The sequence below is a fragment of the Scyliorhinus torazame genome, chromosome 13 (assembly GCF_047496885.1).
Source record: "Scyliorhinus torazame isolate Kashiwa2021f chromosome 13, sScyTor2.1, whole genome shotgun sequence".
In the NCBI taxonomy this organism is placed as follows: Eukaryota; Metazoa; Chordata; class Chondrichthyes; order Carcharhiniformes; family Scyliorhinidae; genus Scyliorhinus; species Scyliorhinus torazame.
In genome coordinates, this window is record NC_092719.1 from 82,787,017 (window position 1) to 82,799,816 (window position 12,800).

Here is a 12,800-nt window from a genome sequence, read left to right on the forward strand (position 1 = left end):
CACTTCCAAACCACACACCATCCTGACATGGAAATATATCACTGTTTCTTACATTGTTGCTGGATCAAAATCCTGGGACAACACTATTCAGCATATAGATTGCAGCAACTCATGGTGTTGGCTCACCACCACCTTCTCAGGGGTGATTAGGGGTGGGCAACAAATGCTGGCCTTGGCAGTAACATTCACATCATGTGAATGAACAAAGAGAAACTCACTTAAGACAGAAGGCTTATGAACCACTAAATGAGTGGCTTAGCTGTCACTGTCCCTGATGTGTTACACTGCTTGTCCAACAACCACTATGGAATGAGCAGAAATTGCCACCATCCAAGACCAAAGCCAATGTCTTTCATTTTGGCTCCAAACCAGTTTGCTAGTCAACAATTACATCACTTTCCCTGTCAGAGGCTGAACCAGACGATGTGCAACAAAGGTGTTCAATCTGACCCTCAGATGAGACCTGCTCACATTCCTGCCCCATCACCAAGGCTACTACGTCCACCTGCCCCTGACTCCTTTGCCACAGAAACTGTCATCCATATCTTTCTATGCTCCCCTGCCGGCCACCCATCTTCCACCCTACATAAACTGAGGCTCACCCAAAACTCTGCTGCCTGCTGCAGTCCTGTTCACTTATTACCAGTGATCACTGACTTACATTGGCTCCCAGTTAAGGAACATCTCCATTTAAAAAATGTCATCCTAGTCTCCCCTTGACCTTGTTCCTCCCCTTCTCTGGAATTCCTCCAAATTCTCTGCACTCCTTCAATTCAGGCCTCATATGTGCCTCCCCCCCCCCCCCCCCCACCATGTTAATTGCTCCATTATTCCTTCAGCTGCTGAGGCTCAAAGCTCTGGAATTGCCTCCATAAACCTATTTTCCTGCTATTACTCCCACTGACAAAAGTCCACAAAAACTTTTGGAAAAAATGGTGGTCTTAACATTTTGAAACTTTCAACCATTTGGCTGAGAAGGGGTTCTGGTTCAATTTTAACTATGCTATTATGAAGCGAGATTCTGCAAGTGTCAGAGATGCACATGCCATTTAGAAATCAGTCAGCTTTGGACCCATGTTGAATACTACACTCACCACCCTTAAGCTGCTGAGTTTTGCATGTTAACTTAGTTTTAAGGAAATAGAACATAATTGAATACATTCCAGAGCAGTTTGTACAATGTTGCTGGCATAGGTTTTTATTCAAAACACCCACCATGGGCTTAGCTGAACGAGCACCATAGGTGAAAGAAGCCTACACTAGAGTTTCTTTTCAGTCCTGACATAGGTTTTTATTCAAAACACCCACCATGGGCTTAGCTGAACGAGCACCATAGGTGAAAGAAGCTTACACTAGAGTTTCTTTTCAGTCAAGGAGATCACTTTAATCAACAACCAGCTTTACCAATTCTGATCACAGAATTGAGAGGGGCCAGATGTTAGCTTTTCTCATTCTTTGGAGAAGTGCGAGCCAAAGAGAACCCACTCTCTGGTCAGCCAGAGGGAGACGCAGTGAGGAGCGTGCTGACAGATGCACTGAGTGGAGAATGTGCAGCAGGCGGGAAGGTGCTCAAAGTTGATGACAGCTGAACCCAGCCCAGCCTCCTCGACTGATACCCGCTCTTATCATCACCTGAACCCGAAGGAAGCCGCATGTGCTTAAACCTCACTTTTTTTCTTAGAATCGTAGAATAGAATCGCCACGGTGCAGGCGGCCATTCGGCCCGTCGAGTCTGGACCGACCCTTGGAAACAGTACCCTACCTAGACCCTATTCCCATAACCCCACCTAACCTTTTGGACACTGAGGGGCAATTTAGCATGGCCAATCCACCTAACAGGCACATCTTTGGGCTGTGGGAGGAAACCCACGGAGACACAGGGAGAAAGCACAAACTTCACACTAACAGTCACCCGAGGCCAGAATTGATCCCGGGTCCCTGTGAGGCAGCAGTGCTAACCACTGCGCCACCCCAAGTACTGTTGAGTACTATTAATTGTAATAAAATAAATGCATAAATCCTGCAAGGGAATGGTTGTCAGTTTTGTTATTGACTGTTGATTTGTAAAGTGGGTCATTCGCATTAAAGGGCAAAGCTATGTAATTTAAATAGATGGATCTTATTAGAATACTGTCTGGTCATAGATTTATACTGTAAGAATCCTTCCTGTTTATTTCCTTTGTACCCATTTATTTTGTTATTTTGGTCCGTGGACCCATAATCAGAATGTGCCTTTAAGCAAAAGATTCAAGGTTGAAGCAGCCAACTTAGAATTGCTGCAGTGCAGGAGGCCTTTCGGCCCATTGAGCCTGCCATGACCCTCTGAAAGAGCACTCTACCTAGGCCCACCCCCTCACCCTATCCCTGTAGGGATACCCCTGTATCCCTATCCCCATCACCCCGCCTTGTTAGGACACTGAGTTCCCAGGCCTTGTTTTCAGCCAGGCTCCTCAGCTAAATGGATGTTAGAAGCCAGGTTTGGAGGGAGTTGGATCAATTAGTTGGCTGGCAACCGGTAGGTTGACCACGGACACTATTCTGCCTGACAACAGTCAGTGATTGGTTCCTTTGTGATGCCTTCTGAGAGAACTGAGCATAAGCGTTTAGATCTTGGGAAGTAAAAGGAATGCTCGTTCTCTCTCTCCTGCTTGCTTCAGTTAAAGAACTGCTTTATTGTTCTGAAAGCAGTGAATGCCTGGCCCATCCTTTGCTGTGAACTTGGAATGGCGCCGAGTCTGCAGAGAAGATAGACAACCTTGCCAGAGAAAATCATCTTGAGCCTTGAAGGAAGAGGTCATCCCAGTACATCAAAGACACTTATCCTTTTATTTTAATATTTTCTTTCGCTTCTCAACATCCTTTAGTATTATTTGTGTGTGTATGTGGGGTACATACAGAAGTGAGGGTAGTTAGGAAGGGGTGGGCTGGGAAAGGGATATTAGTCTGTTACATTTTCTGTCCAATTATAACACTGTACATAATGAAAGGTTACATGTGTTAAAGTTACAAACCTGATGACTGTAGTTTATTGGGATCAGCCAAGGACCTTAGGCATTTTAAATAATATCTTATTTCACCTATGTTACGACTCCAGGTCAAGTGGAGCTGGAATTAACCGCACACTAGCCCAGGGTGTCATGACAACAGCATAAGAAATACGAGGTGCAGTAGCATAGTGCAGAGTTTTTTTAAAGTGTGGGTAGCAACCCAAGGCGGGTGTCGGAAGAATTGTGGAGTGATCGGTCACAGTGCTCCCGATTGCGGGAGAAGTGCCCAACGGCCGCCACTGGCATTTTAATTGTGAATAGCAGCCACTGCTGCCTTTTAATGAGAAGGAAATTAGGCTGACTTCTGGCAATTCGCACGCCCGGCAGGTACACTCGACATCAAATGCCCTCTATGTACATACAGTCGGCGCCAAATCACAGAGGAGAGTTTCTTCCATTTTCCAACTGCTGGCAAGCGGATTGTGAAGATAAATTGTTTTCTCACAAATAAGAGACAGCCAGAGACAAATCGACAGTGTACCTACTGGCCAGGATGTCACAAGTAAATCTGCTGGCAAAAGATGCTCTGGAGAGTCCAGGGTAGGGCAGAGCAGTGCTAGCGTTAGCTCTGTACAGAGCTCCAAGGCCTCTGGTTAACAGTCTACAAAGAAAAAGAAACTTAACTTTGGGGGGGGGGGGGGGGGGGGAAATAGCAGTATAAAGATGATTTATGGAGGTATGGTTTTGTCAATCCTACCAATGCAAACCAGGATGCAAAGCCCATGTGTGTTATATGCAGGGAAGTACTGGCAAATGTGGGGAAAAGTTTCAGATTTTGAAAGAGAAGTGGCGGGTTAAAAATTCCTTTTAAGGTTGAGACGCCAGTTGGTTATGAGTTGACAGCTGACTCCAAATGAAAAGACTATGTTGCTATACCTGACCTGTGATAGCACATTAAAAACACATTAAAGGCCCATGAGGATGTCAGCATTCTGGAGTACCATCTCCACAGGTGTATCAAGTGCTGAGTAACCATTTTGTTGCTTTGGCCTTCACCACGGCCTACACGAGCGAGGTTGGATTTTCCATTATCACAAAGATGCAGACGGCACAAAAGAACTGGCTGATGTCGGCACCTGATATGCACACTGCCCTCTTCTCCCCCAGAGCTGTGGGTCCGAAAGGTTGGCTGCATGAATCTCAAGGAAATTAATTTGAAAAACACTGGTATTGTGGTTAGGTTACTGGGTGAGTAATCCAGAGGTCCAGAAAAATGATCACGACATTTGCTCACATCCCATTCTCTTATTGAAATAAATCTGTAATAAACAGGTAGTCTCAGTAATGGTGACCATGAAACTACTAGATCATAAAACACCATCTGGTTCAGTATGGCCTATAGGGAATTAAATCTGCTGTCACCTCATTTGACCTACACACAACTCCAGATTTACAGCAATGTGGTTGATTCTTTACTGCCCTTAGAAATGTCCTCACCACCCACTGACCCAATTGCATTTATGTAGGTCTCAACACCTTCTACCATACAATTGAGGATGGGCAATAAATAAATGCTGACCTTCCAAGTGATCTTAAAAACAAATACAAGTAATTTTGTAGGTTTACATTCAACCTTGTGTCATTAGTGCTCTTCAGTCATCTTCTGAAGGGGCAGAATGGCAGCATGTCAAGGCAGTATGTAGATGTCTGCCATGGTTCAGTTGTAGTATTTACATCTTAGGAGTCAATGGTCATGGGTCTGATTCCCAGTCCATAAACTTGATTATATCATCTAACTTGGCTCTTGGTTGTTGCACTGTTGCGAATTATGCCTTCTGATGGGACTTTAAACCAAGGTCACCTGCACCCTCTGGTGAACATATAAACATATACCACAGAGCAGTACTCAAAAAGCAGGGAAGTTCTCCGATTGTCTTTGCTAATATTTATCTCACAAACCTGAAATCCTTGTTATTTACATAATTGCTGTTTGTTAGAGCTTGCTTTGCGCATGTTGGCCGTTACATTTCCCACAACAGTGACTACACTTCAAAAAGCATTTTGTAATGCATTAGAATCATTCAGAGGTGCTTGAGTATATATGACCAATCCCCAGACCAGCCTATTATCAAATAATATAATATTCAAATTTTTTAAAAACAAGAAAATATTTACATTTTTTTTATAAAAATGGCCCATCATAGGAATTATCCGTTGAAAACTTCCAAATACCCAACAACTTCAATATTCAACATGCATTCAAATGGCAGATTCAATACACAGATTTTCTCTAAACATTTCAGAGGCAAAATCATGCAAAATGGGACATCAAAGGATGACGAACCGATTGGACAAAGAGATAGATTTTAAAAGAATGCCCTAAAAGAGGAGCTAGAGGTGCAGAATTGTTGGGAGTTTATGGGGTTGAATTCTTAGATAGCACAACTGAAGACACAACTATGAATGGTGAGGTGAAGAGAAGGGGAGGGCGGATTCACAAGGACAGAACACTCGAGGGGTGGGGTCAGTTATTGGTTTGGGGGGGGGGGGGGTGGGGGAGAAAGAATGAGAGGAGAGACCAGAAAAGGCAAGAGACAAGAAGACGGCAGGGTGGTGAGGTAGAGTTGTCCTCAGCATATGTGCGTGAATTAATTTTGAGATTTTCTTTGACTTCATCAAAGAGTAGAATGTAGATGAGAAATAGGAGGGGGTCAAGGATTGATCCATTAGGGACACCAGAGGTAATGGTGCAGGCACAGGATCAAAGCTATGCAGGTGATATGCTAACTATGATAAATGGCAGCAGGCGAGCAGTCAAACCCAGCTGGATAAATGGTAGAGAGGCTGAGGAGGAGGATGTGGTCAACCTTATCACAAGCTGCAGACAGGTAAAGAAGGACAAGGGAGGATAGTTTACCATTGTCGGTGATATAGGATGTAATTTGTGACTTTGATAAGAGCTTTCTCGGCATCATGACTATGACAGAAATCTGACTGGGGTGGTTTGATTGGATGGATGGATGCAGATTTGGGATTCGACATATTCGAGGACTTTGGAGAGGAAAGTGAGGTTAAAGATGGCGTGCTATTGCAATTATCAGTATGACGGTCACCAGTCGCAGACTCCAGCAACTACTAGATTACTTTCCAAGGGTGGTTGCATCAGCAAATTTATACATAAATAGCTGAAGCTTTCGGTTATATGAGGTCTCAATGCATTAATACCAACAACTCTCTGCAGCCTATAGCGACATTACAGCCGGCACCCTGGACGTTCATAACCTACTGCATTAACGTACTAGAATTCTGCTGCTCTAGAGACCTTTGCACCTGGGACCAGACACAAGCAGAGAGCTCCCCTCCCAACAATCAAAATATAGGGAGTGTGCATGGCAGAACCTCCATGGCCAAAACCTTTAAATGTACACAAAGTAGGTTTAATATGTATCCAAATATCCAAAGCATCCCCAAATCTTAGGTTATCACTGCACTGGAGTTGCAGCCATACAGAGCTTTGGACACTTTTGTAACTCCAGATATGTTGTTCAAATTTATGACCCAAGAGCAGGTATAATTTAACATAAACACTGGAGTTGCAGTGTAAACACACCAATGCACAAGCAGAAAGCATGCGGTTCCTATACAGTATGCAGCAAAGTATTACTGTAGCTCAAGTCTGTGATTCAATTGCACATTAAATGACGTATCTAATCTGCCGCCATCATGACACTCCCTTTAAAAAGAGCTAGATAGACGAAAGTTCCAAGAAAACTGCCATCAAATTATTTATCAACAGTACAGATACAGCCCATTCACCCGACTGATCTGGCTAGTGTTTACTTACGAGCCTCCTCCCACTGACCTCTGCCCCCATATTCCTCTATCACCAAACTTCCTCTTAAAAATGTGAATGGTATCTGTTTCAAACACCTAACGTGGAGTATTACAAATTGTAACTGAATAAAATCTTCCTCAATTCAACATTTCTGTTAGGATCTAGATTACGTTTATGTCCTCCTGCTGCAGATTTACAAGCAACTGTCAAGTTTCTCCACATCCACCCGAGCGAACCTTCATACTCTTATCCAGAGGAGCCTGATCACTCTCTCCCTATCAATTGCGTCCTCTCGATTCCGGCAGCTCTTTATGCAATGCTTCAATATCCCTGGTGTAGAACGAAGGCAACTGGAATCATAGAACGTAATCCATCTTTTATGTGCCAACTGTTTGAAAGCTATCCGTTCCCCAGGCCCTCTTCCCTGTTCGCAACAGAACCTCACATCCTTCACAGCAATAAAACACAAGGTCACGTTCCACCCGTTATCACACAAAGTTAGGATATAGAAATCGGTTTTGTGGTCCAGTATCCAGGGTTACACTGGTTACGCTCAGGGTCTTGGACATGGGGCTGCAGCGCGTCCTGATCAACCGGGTGTTATTTGGCAAATTTGAAAGATAAGCCCCACCGCTCTCCTCCAGGAGGGAGCCGGAGCTTCCCGAGATGGAGTGAGCTCTGAGGCGGGGGGACTGCTGCGGGCAGGTCGCACTCGACATTCGGGTGCGACTTGAAGTCCAGGCCGCCGTGCAGGCCCCGGGCGGAGAGGCCGCGGCGGCTGCAGGCCGGAGCCGGAGCTGCGGCTGCTCTGGGTGAAAGGTCAGCGGGAGGGGGTGAACCGCCTTCGTCAGAAAGGGCGGCCGGAGGAGCGGGGCCTGAGGCCGGGGGAAGAGAGGCCGGCACTCTCCCTGTCCGGGCCAACTCCTCACCCACACCCGCCGGCCGCTCCGGGCAGAGGGAGGGCCCGAGGCCTGCGGGCTCAGCTCGGGATTCCCCTCCGTCCCGGAGCCTCGGCGGGGCGGCGTCTCATCGGGTGGTTTCGGCGGCGGCAGCAAGATGCCGCCATTTGGGTGTGGACGTGGGTGGGGCGCCGGGCCCAGGTCGGTTCAAGCGCCGTTCCCGCCTCTTACCTGAAGACGTTATTTTCAAACGGGCGATAAAGCCCCGAATCTCCCCCTCCCCCCCGCGGTTTCTCGGCTCCGCCGCGGGTCAGAGTTCGTGACCTCTCCCTCGGTTCGGCTGGTGGTGCATGCGCACACGCCAACGCGACGACACAAAATGGCGGCGGCTGCTGGACCGCAGCCAAAAAGTCGAACGTCCCCGAGGGGGTGCGGAAGCTGCTGTTTCGACTGGCCTACTTCCTCCTCCCCGCCGCCCGAAGTACCTCGCAGCCGGTGAAGGACGCCCCTGCCGTAGGTGATATTCTAGTCAGCAGACTCCCGCCTCCGCGCAGGTTGGGCGCCTCAGGAAACTCTGTCCGTCCCCCATTTTCTGCAGGGCCTCCTCCTACCTCCACCCCCACTCACAAGGCAGGCTTGGCTCACATCCAGCTCAATCATTTTATTTCACTTAAAATTGACCAGGAAATATAAACAGCCCAGAAATTTAAAATTAAAACATTCTGAATTGAAAAATGCTGCAAAGTAACTCGTATAGGAAATTTCCCTTTAAAAATACAAGATACCCGAAATGTTGAGTGTCTCACCTTTTCCCACCACCTACTTGATCAATGCCACCCAGCCAAGAACCACAGCAAGATTTTCTTACTGCTTTCAGCTTCTGCACCATATCACACTCAGTAAATTCAACCGATTGTGTTCTCCCTACTGAGTTCAATGCCTTCCTAGCCTCATTTCCCTCCATGTAACTGCCCGGATACATCTCATTGAACTACCCTACTCTGCTTTTCACAGTACCTTCGTTGCAATGTCAGCCTACTTGTGACAAATATTATTATTATACTCCTATCATGCCAACCGTCCCATTTTCCAACCTATGTAAATCTGAACTCAAACAAAATTCTACTCATTCTCCTAACTCATAAATCGTATGCTGATTATCTTCTCATGGTCTAAATTCCCTCTTGACCTCACTCGCTGTAAACCTTTAAGGTCGCCGCATTCTACCAGTTCTGGTGTACCCTCAATTTTAATAATTTAACCATTGGCAACTGTGTTTTACCCTCCTTTAAGAAACTCCTTCAAACCTATCTTTTTGAACAAGGCCTAATATCCTGTATACCTCAGTCTTCATAACATTTCTGAGAACAGCTTTGGGAGGTTGTACGATATTATGCTATTAAAAATGCAAATGATTGTCAATCATAAATAAGGCCATCTCTAATAACTTTCTGGAATCCCCACTGAATTATATTCCTTGTCCAACCTCACTTCTTTCTAGAAAAATAAAAACTAGAAGAAATTTGAAAGGAAAATATTAGAATGCCAAAAGAACAAATAATTGTAATTGTATTAGAAATTAGCAATAAAATATTTAACATCTCAAATACAAAATAAATAAATTTGAACCAAAAAACATAAAAATATAAGATATCCAAAATTAAAAGTAAAAAACATCCGCAACATTGGAATAAGAAAATACAGGAAATCATAAAAAAAAGGAAAATTAAACGTACAAGAAACCTGAAATCAAACATACAAGAAATTTGATATAAAATATAAGAAATGTGACGTGTAACTATGGGAACTAAAATATAGAAGTACTTGAAATTTAAAATATAAGGTGTAAAATAGTTAAAACATTGTTCAAAACATTTCTAAAAAATTTGGAAATTTGAAATAAAGAATACAACATTTTTAAAATCTGAATACTTTGAATAAAAAACTAGATATCTGAAAATTAAAGTTCTAGAAATTTGCAAAAGGAAATGAAATATGAAAAGTTGAAATTAAAATAAAACAAGATTAACAATAACAAAAAATACAATAATTATGAAATAATTGCTGGAAATTTGATTAAAAATCATGAAAAAAATCAATTTCAAAATTTGCAGATGATACAAACCATTGTGAACTTCAAAAGGACATAGACAAGTTGGTGGAGTGGTCACACAAGTGGCAGATGAAGTTCAGTGCGGAGAAATGTGATGTGATTCATTTTGGTAGGAAGAATATTTAAAAAAAAAAAATTTAAAGTACCCAATTATTTTTGTTCCAATTAAGTGGCAATGTAGCGTGGCCAATCCTCCTAACCTGCACATCTTTGGGTTGTGGGGGTGAAACCCATGCAGACATGGGGAGAATGTGCAAACTCCACACAGACAGTGACCCAGGGCCGGGATTCAAACCCGGGTCCTCGGTGCCACAGGCAGCAATGCTAACCACTGTGCCACGTGCTGCCCAAAGGGGTAAAACTCTAAAGGGGGTGGAGGAGCAAGGGACCTGGGTGTTTCAGAGCATAATTCATTGAAAGTGGAAGGATGGGTTAAGAGAGCAGTTAATAAAGCATGCAAATTCTTGGCTTTATTTTAAAAAACAAAATATTTAGAGTACCCAATTCATTTTTTCCAATTAAGGGGCAATTTAGCGTATCCAATCCACCTAGCCTGTACATCTTTGAGTTGTAGGGGTAAAACCCACGCAAACAGGGGGAGAATGTGCAAACTCCACACGGACAGTGACCCAGAGCCGGGATCGAACCTGGGACCTCGGTGCCATGAGGCAGCAGGGCTAACCCATTGTGCCACCGTGCTGCCCTCCTTGGCTTTATTAATAGGGGCAGAGAGTACAAAAACAGGGAGGTTATGTTGAATTTGTATAAGCACTAGTTTGCTTCAGCTGGAATTCTGGGCATCACAATTTAGGAAAGATATGAAGGCACTGGAGAGAGTGCAGAAAATATTCATGAGAACTGTTCCTGGGGTGAGGAACTTTAGATAGACTGGTGAAGTTGGGACTGTTTTCCTTGGAGAAGAGAAGGCTGAGAGGAGATTTGATAGAGGTATTTAAAATCATGAATGGCCTGGGGAGAGTATATAGGGAGAAACTGTTCCTACTCGTGAAAGGTTTGAGGACAGGCAAAAGTTTCAAGGCAAATGTGACATATGGAAAAACTTTTGCTCGCAACAAAGACCATGTTGGATGTGCCTATTGTTATGGGCCAGGTTTTAGAAAACTCCAAAGTAGATCATGGAGTTCACCTGACCCACGACTTTTAATAGATTTTGGTTATGGGGAGCACAAGGGTCCACTCTCCAGGTGTTATGCAACAGAGACCTTAAGTATTTTTAAAACAAAACAATGTTTATTCTATGAACCCAGTTAACATTTTATAAACACACAGTAAACACCTTATCAACCACCAACACACCTAATCCCATAGATGCAGTACTCTATAGGTAACCCTTAATACCTTTCAAACAACTTCCATAAGTCAAAAATAACTTTTTTAACAAAGACAATAGGTTTGCATTCCTTACAGAAACTGGTATTACTTTGAAATCATCAATGAGCTGAAGACATTCTTTAGCTTGTAGAGAGAAAGATCATTTTACACATGTTTGCTTTGAATACAGCTCTCCAACTCTGAAAACAAAACCAAAAACAGCCACAAAGCAGTTTTACAGCTCAAAATGAAAGTGAAAGACAGACAGACAGCCTGGCTCCACCCACACACTGACATCACTGCAGCTATTTGATAAACACCCATTTCGTAAAGGTACATCCACCTGACAACTCTCCCAAAGAAAAAAAAACCATCAACTTTAAGATGGTTTCATTTTTCACCTTTACATTTTCCTTTAAGAAATATTGACAGTGAATATATGTTTTTTTTAAACAAGACACGCAAACATTTATGATAACATAATCCATTTTAGTTCTTCCTCCAACTGGAATCCTTCTTGATTGACAGTTTCTTTGGACAAGAAAGTCTCTGCACGATCCATCCAGAGCCCCTTGTAATTCTCCAATACAGTAGCATTGGTTAAGACAGCCTTCAGGCAGTCAAATGCCTGTTGACACTCCGCTGTCCACGGAAATTTGCAACGCTTCTTCAGCAAGTCCATCAGTGGAGCAACCACGCTGCAAAAATTTGGCTCAAACTTTCGATAAAATCCACTCCTATATGCCAAGAAATCGCATTATTTCCCTTTGTGTCGAGGGTATTGGAAACTACTCAATAAATTTTGTATTCACAACCCATGGGACCATTCTACCCTGCCCGATTGTATGGCCAAGGAAAGTGACTTGGGCTTTTCCAAATTCACTTTTGGCTAGATTTACTACCAAACCCGCCTCCTGAAGTCGATCGAATAACTCCATCAAATGCTTCAAATGTTCTTTCCATGTCTGGCTAAAAATGACCAGATCGTCGATGTATACCGCACAATTGGGTAATCCTGAAACAACTTTGTTAGTTAACCGTTGAAATGTGGCCGTTCATGCCAAATGGCATAACTTGAAATGAAATGAAAATCGCTTATTGTCACAAGTAGGTTTCAAATGAAGTTACTGTGAAAAGCCCCTAGTCGCCACATTCCGGCACCTGTTCGGGGAGGCTGTTACGGGAATTGGTATATACCACCTGGAGTCACAAAAGCTGAAATCTCCTTCGCCCTTTCGGATAAAGGTAACCAGTAACCTTTAAGTAAATCCAGTTTGGAAATAAAAGCTGATTGTCCCACTTTCTCAATGCAATCCTCCAAGCGTCGGATAGGATAAGAGTCGTTCTTGTAACTGCATTAACCTTTCTATAGTCCACACACAACCGTTGGGTACTGTCCGGTTTTGGTACCACCACGATGGGTGAGCTCCATTGGCCATAACCCACTTCAATTATGTAATTTTAAGCATACTTTCAATTTCCTTGTTAACCTCTGCATATTTTAAAGGGTTAAGTCCATATGTATGTTGTTTAATTGGAACAGTATTTCCCACATCTACATCATATATAGCCATTTTAGTACTTCCCAATTTATCTCCACAAACTTGCCCATGTGATATCAATAACTCTTTCAG

The 12,800-nt window shown here is 43.5% G+C and overlaps 1 protein-coding gene and 1 long non-coding RNA gene across 13 annotated transcripts in view; one reads left to right on the top strand and one right to left on the bottom strand.

Annotated features, from left to right (window-relative positions):
- Positions 1 to 8,224, bottom strand: part of nr2c1 (nuclear receptor subfamily 2, group C, member 1) — a 172,465-nt gene extending 164,241 nt beyond the window's left edge. For 6 of the 12 annotated variants that reach the window (XM_072471908.1, XM_072471907.1, XM_072471902.1 and 3 more), the window contains exon 1: positions 7,953 to 8,093. The gene's annotated coding sequence lies outside the window, so the exon portion shown is untranslated. Of the gene's footprint in view, positions 1 to 7,058; positions 7,450 to 7,952; positions 8,094 to 8,206 lie in introns of those variants that run through there. The other 6 variants (XM_072471894.1, XM_072471904.1, XM_072471896.1 and 3 more) reach the window with 4 other exon arrangements.
- The window catches only part of LOC140388161 (uncharacterized), a 90,272-nt gene continuing 85,574 nt past the window's right edge, over positions 8,103 to 12,800 (top strand). Inside the window, exon 1 of the long non-coding RNA XR_011934112.1 lies at positions 8,103 to 8,234. This is a non-coding gene — a long non-coding RNA (uncharacterized lncRNA). The remainder of the gene's footprint in view (positions 8,235 to 12,800) is intronic.